Source organism: Bos javanicus, chromosome 29 (assembly GCF_032452875.1).
Source record: "Bos javanicus breed banteng chromosome 29, ARS-OSU_banteng_1.0, whole genome shotgun sequence".
Lineage (NCBI taxonomy): Eukaryota > Metazoa > Chordata > Mammalia > Artiodactyla > Bovidae > Bos > Bos javanicus.
The window spans coordinates 443,034-449,411 of NC_083896.1; the positions used below are offsets into that span (position 1 = coordinate 443,034).

Here is a 6,378-nt window from a genome sequence, read left to right on the forward strand (position 1 = left end):
TAGTAGAGGTGATGGAATTCCAGCTGAGCTATTTCAAATCCTGAAAGATGATGCTGTGGAAGTGCTGCACTCAATATGCCAGCAAATTGGAAAACTCAGCAGTGGCCACAGGACTGGAAAAGGTCAGTTTTCATTCCAATCCCAAAGAAAGGCAATGCCAAAGAATGCTCAAACTACTGCACAATTGCACTCATCTCACATGCTAGTAAAGTAATGCTCAAAATTCTCCAAGCCAGGCTTCAGCAGTACCTGAGCCATGAACTTCCAGATATTTAAGCTGGTTTTTGAAAAGGCAGAGGAATCAGAGATCAAATTTCGAACATCCACTGGATCATTGAAAAAGCAAGAGAGTTCCAGAAAAACATCTATTTCTGCTTTATTGACTATGCCAAAGCCTTTGACTGTGTGGATCACAATAAATTGTGGAAAATTCTGAAAGAGATGGGAACACCAGACCACCTGAGCTGCCTCTTAAGAAACCTTTATGCAGGTCAGGAAGCAACAGTTAGAACTGGACATGGAGCAACATACTGGTTCCAAATAGGAAAAGGAGTACATCAAGCCTGTATATTGTCACCCTGCTTATTTAACTTATATGCAGAGTACTTCATGAGAAATGCTGGGCTGGAAGAAACACAAGCTGGAATCAAGTTTGCCAGGAGAAATATCAATAACCTGAGATATGCAGATGACACCACCCTTATGGCAGAAAGTGAAGAGGAACTAAAAAGCCTCTTGATGAAGGTGAAAGAGGAGAGTGAAAAAGTTGGCTTAAAACTCAGCACTCAGAAAACAAAGATCATGGCATCTGGTCCCATCACTTCATGGGAAATAGATGGGAAAACAGTGGAAACAGTGTCAGACTTTATTTATTTGGGCTCCAAAACACTGCAGTTGGTGACTACAGCCATGAAATTAAAAGACGCTTACTCCTGGGAAGAAAAGTTATGACCAATATAGATAGCATATTGAAAAGCAGAGACATTACTTTGCCAACAAAGGTTCATCTAGTCAAGGCTATGGTTTTTCCTGTGGTCATGTATGGATGTGAGAGTTGGACTGTGAAGAAAGCTGAGCGCCAAAGAATTGATGTTTTTTAACTGTGGTGTTGGAGAAGACTCTTGAGAGTCCCTTGGACTGCAAGGAGATCCAACCAGTCCATTCTGAAGGAGATCAGCCCTGGGATTTCTTTGGAAGGAATGATGCTAAAGCTGAAACTCCAGTACTTTGGCCACCTCATGCGAAGCGTTGACTCACTGGAAAAGACTCTCTTGCTGGGAGGAATTGGGGGCAGGAGGAGAAGGGGACAACAGAGGATGAGATGGCTTGATGGTATCACTGGCTCAATGGTCGTGAGTTTGAGTGAACTCCAGGAGTTTATGATGGACAGGGAGGCCTGGCGTGCTGTGATTCATGGGGTCACAAAGAGTCAGACATGACTGAGTGACTGAACTGAACTGAAAGAATTGAGAGGCCATAAGAAAAAATGATTCAAGGCTGAAATTTTCCCAAATTAATTCAAATTGATACACATAAAATTAAAATTGCACCAACAAATATGACAGAAAGGTATGACAAGTTACTGAAGCCAGAGTAAAATACATAACATATAGCATCTGGGAAACCTGGACTTGACTGTCAAGGTAATCCAGGTAACTGAAACTTATTTTGAAATATTAATCTTAGGTTTAAGGATTTCATTTATCTGCTTCATCATGATACTTAAATGTGGTAACATCAAGATTAAAATTATTATCCTAATAGTGAAAGAGTAAACTACTAACACTATCTATATTAATAATTTAGAACTGAATCTTTTAACATTTCATAAGCAATACGATGTCTCTACTCAAAGTAAAGCATCTCCTGGGCCTAATTTTTATTTGCTGGATACAAGGTGTGATTTTAGGCTGGTTTAGAGACCATAGATTCACAGCCTATGTATTCTTTGTGTTCAACTAGATTCAACATTTAGCCAGAATCAAGAATCACTTTAAACTTTCTTTCATGAAGTCTGAGAATTTCTTCTTCTGGATACTCACTTCTCTTTCTGCTTTCTCTTTTTTGTACTGATACATTCTCTCTTTTAAATGATTCCATTCCTTGATTAACTCCTTGTTTCTTTCCTCCAGCATCAGACCTTGTTTCTCACGTTTGGCCTGAAGTTTTCTCACGATCTGCTGAAACTGGTCTTGGATGCTAATGACCGTCTTCTCTTTACTGTCGGCTTTGTTTTGTGCATCGTCCAGTTGCTGTCAGAGCAACATGTTTTCACTCTGGAGTTGAGATAATCTCTCCTCTAAGGATGCCTGCTTTCCAATATATTTATTCATTTTGCCTTGTTCGTTCTGATACATGTGTTCAGTTTCCTGTTTTTGACACTCTGTTTGGCTTAGGTCTCTCTGGACACTTTCTAACATCAAAATCTTTTCTCTAAGAGAATCTCTAGTGTGATGCAGCTTAATTCCTAGGTTATTGAGCTTACTTTCCACTCTAGAAAGTTGTTGGGAAAGCATCTCATTTTTATCTTTTAGATTAGCCACATCGGACTTCATTACCTGCAAGTGTAACCACTCGTCTCTTGCTCTCCAGAAGGCAAGACACATGTCTCTTTTTGATGTCTGACATTGATCATGATCGTGTGACACAGCAGCCAGTCTAGAACGGTAGGATTCCACTTCCATTTCCAGTCTTTGTTTGCTTTCTTTTTCGTTCTCCAGCTTAGAGTTTAGCATTGTATTCTCAGCTGTCAGAGCATTAAGCTGGCCTGTATAGTGGGGGTATAGTCTTTGTTAACGTTTCCTCATTCAGTTTTATTGCCTTTTGAAGATCATCATTCTTTCCTTTTACAATTTCAGTGACCTCAAAATATTTCTTTTCCTTTTCCTGGTTCTGAATTTTCACTGCATCTATCTCCAGTCTTAGCACGGCAATTTGTGCAGCATGTGGTTTTTGTGTAGCAGATCTTTTGCTTCTTCACAACTAACAGAAACCTAAGTGAAACAAAGGAGACTTTTAGCTAGTACTCAATAAAGTGATATTTCATGATTTCTTCTGAAATGAAAGACTAACCTCTATATGTATACAATGAAAAGACTGCACCAACCGTGTCTCCAAATGGAAAAAATAAGGTTCAATACAAATCTCAGACTTTATACAAGCAGAAATACCCAAAAGTTCAAAAATTTAATTGAAGACAATGAATACATGAAAGTAAAAAAGAAACCCCAAGAAACTTTTCAAGAAGCTCAGAACTGGAAAGGCTTTTCTTTGAATTGCAACAAACTTGGGAAGGCTTAAACCAAAGATGTATAGATCTGACTACACTTTAAAATTGCATCTGATGTGGTACATTTATTCAATGGAATACTACTACACCATAAAAAAGAATGAAATGCTATTTGTAGCAACAGGGATGTTGGACCTAGACATTATCACACTAAGTGAAGTAAGTCAGACAAAGACAAGTATTATATCATACTGCTTACATGTGGAATCTAAAAATGAACTTATTTACAAAACAGAAAGAGATTCACAGACATAGAAAACAAACTTATGGTCACCATAGGCGAAAAGGAGGTATGCGAAGGGAGAAATTAGGATTTGGGGATTAACATATACACAGTAGTATATATGAAATGTATGAATTGATACTTTTGAACTGTAGTGTTGGAGAAGACTCTTGAAGTCCCTTGGACTGCAAGGAGATCCAACAAGTCCATCTTAAAGGAAATCAGTCCTGAATGTTCATTGGAAGGACTGATGGTAAAGCTGAAACTCCAATACTTTGGCCACCTGATGGGAAAAACTGACTCATTTGAAAAGACGCTGATGCTGGCAAAGACTGAAGGCAGGAGGAGAAGGGGACGACAGAGAATGAGATGGTTGGATGACATCACCGACTCAATGGACACGAGTTTGAGTCAACTCCGGGAGTTGGTGATGAACAGGGAGGCCTGTCACGCTGCAGTCCATGAGGTCACAAGGAGTCAGACACGACTGAACTGAAATTGAACTGATATATAAAATAACCAACAATGATCAACATAAGGAACTACACTTAATATTCTACAAGTTAAATCTGAAAAGGAATATGTGTGTGTGTGTGTGTGTTAGTGCATGTGTGTTAGTCAGTCATGTCTGACTCTTTTTAACCCCCATGGACTGTAGCCCATCAGACTCCTATGCCCATGGAATTCTCCAGGCTAGAATACTGGAATGGGTAGTCATTTCCTTCTCCAGGGGACCTTCCCAACCCAAGAATCAAACCCAGGTCTCCTGTATTGCAGGCGGATTCTTTACAGCATGAGCCAGCAGGGAAGCCCTATATGTGTGTGTGTGTGTGTGTGAATATATATACACACACACACATATACATATATAGCTGAATCACTGTGCTGAATACCTGAAACAACACAATACTGTAAATCAACTATAATTCAATAAACAACACTACTTGCTAGCTTATAAAACACTGCATCTGATACCTAACCTATACAGCTACCTCACAGTAAGAGCCTTAGCTCTATATATATTTAAACAGACTAAACTTCATAAAAAATCTTTTTTGAGACTATGCTATCTTTCTAACATTTTAACAGTCAATTAGAAGAATTATACCTATTGATAACTGTACTAAGCACTTCTACAAACATCAATTAACTCATTAGCTATAATACTGGAAAGAAAAAAGTTAAAAATATAAATAAGCTGCAGGCTTTTTGCCAGGTCTTCTGACTCTAGTAGTCCTCTTACATCAAACCACAGTTACTTCTCTAGTACAAACATACAAAGTAAGCCTCTTATTTCACTCATGGTACACACACTAATGGTAAATAAGGTAAAATATAGAGAGCTCTTCTTAGAAAATCATGAGATTATTTGCTACAGCAATAACTTTCATATCTCTTCATAATGTTTAAAATAGTAAGATGGGGGAAATACAATGAAAAACACAATATCATCACTAATATATTATATATATATATATATATATATATTTATATATATTATGGCATATATATCACTGTTTTCAAAAGTTCCTTGTACTGAAACAGGACACTCACAGAGCAGAATGCTCATTTTCTCACAAGCAGAAGAATGACATCCAAAATGTGGTCTCTGAACTGCCTATAGTTTCCTCCTTACCATCAGGGAAGTGATAAACTAACCTAGTGATCTTTCGAGGAAATGACATCACTACCAACAACCAGAATATCTACTGTCAGTAGGAAAAGTTTGTTTTCTTTAGAGGGGGAGAGGGGACTTTTATAAGGTTGTTCTAAAGAAACAACTTTTTAATGTGTTCAAAAGTGTTTTAACAACTGATGGCACAGTTTTTACAAATTGAAAACCTGTAAATGATGTGAAAAGTTCGTTGATAGGGTATTGGTTAAAGAAATGACAGTGGAGCCAAGAACAGACTCTTATTTAGACACTAAAGATGATAACGTGAATGGACCGACTGACACGTTCACTCCAAAGCAGAGGGACTTGGTTGTGTAGCGCAGTCTATGGTGGACCACACACGGTCTTCCTTGCCTAAACCACAATCAGGGTGCCAGCTCTTCCAAGATAGTCGCAAACACTTTGAGGTCAAATCCTATGGAAAATATTAAAGGCCTCTCCTTGGATGAGGCCATTGTGTGTCACTACCTATCTGCAGCTGACAAACGGATTTGAATTACAAATATTACTGTATCCTACAGATGGAAAATGTTTCCCTCCTCAAAATATAGATATATAGGTTTTCAAAATCCTCTATACTTTCTATGATGTATAGTGTTGGTTTTTTAAATATATACATACACAGAGACATATACACATATTTGAAAATGACTACAGAAAAGACTACCTCAGAGTTCATTTCCTTATTAGCCATTTCTGTCTCCTTTCGTTTGGCAAGGTGATTGGCCAGAATTTCATCCTGTAACATTCTGGCATTCCATTCTTGAGAAAGCTGCTTCCGAGTGTCCTTTTGCTCTTCTATAATCTGGAGAGACATTATATGAAGTTTTGGGTCCATACCATAAAAAAAAAAAAAAAGTTAAAAGCTTAGGAGAATTTAAAATGAAAAAAACTGTTTAAAGGAAGTAGCCTTTTTAAGCATAAGGATCTTTATTCCCACATGAATAACTCAGATCTTAATTTAAATGTCTGCTAAATTTATTACAGAGCAAAAACATAGGCAGACATATTATTGTGAAGGAAAATTTCTTTACAAAGCACTTTAGTTTTTTCACACTGTCAACGCAAGTTAGCCTGTATTTTAACATAAAAAAGCCAAAATTAATACATGGATTGGAATTAAGAATACTATTTTGCCTAATGTATCAAAAATGCCAATTATTATGTTAATGATTAAGCTTGATTTATGTC

At 37.5% G+C, this 6,378-nt stretch overlaps 1 pseudogene; it reads right to left on the reverse strand.

Moving 5' to 3' along the window:
- Positions 1–1,986: 1,986 nt before the first annotated feature.
- On the reverse strand, positions 1,987–6,004 carry LOC133240902 (ankyrin repeat domain-containing protein 26-like; annotated as a pseudogene).
- Positions 6,005–6,378: the final 374 nt, after the last annotated feature.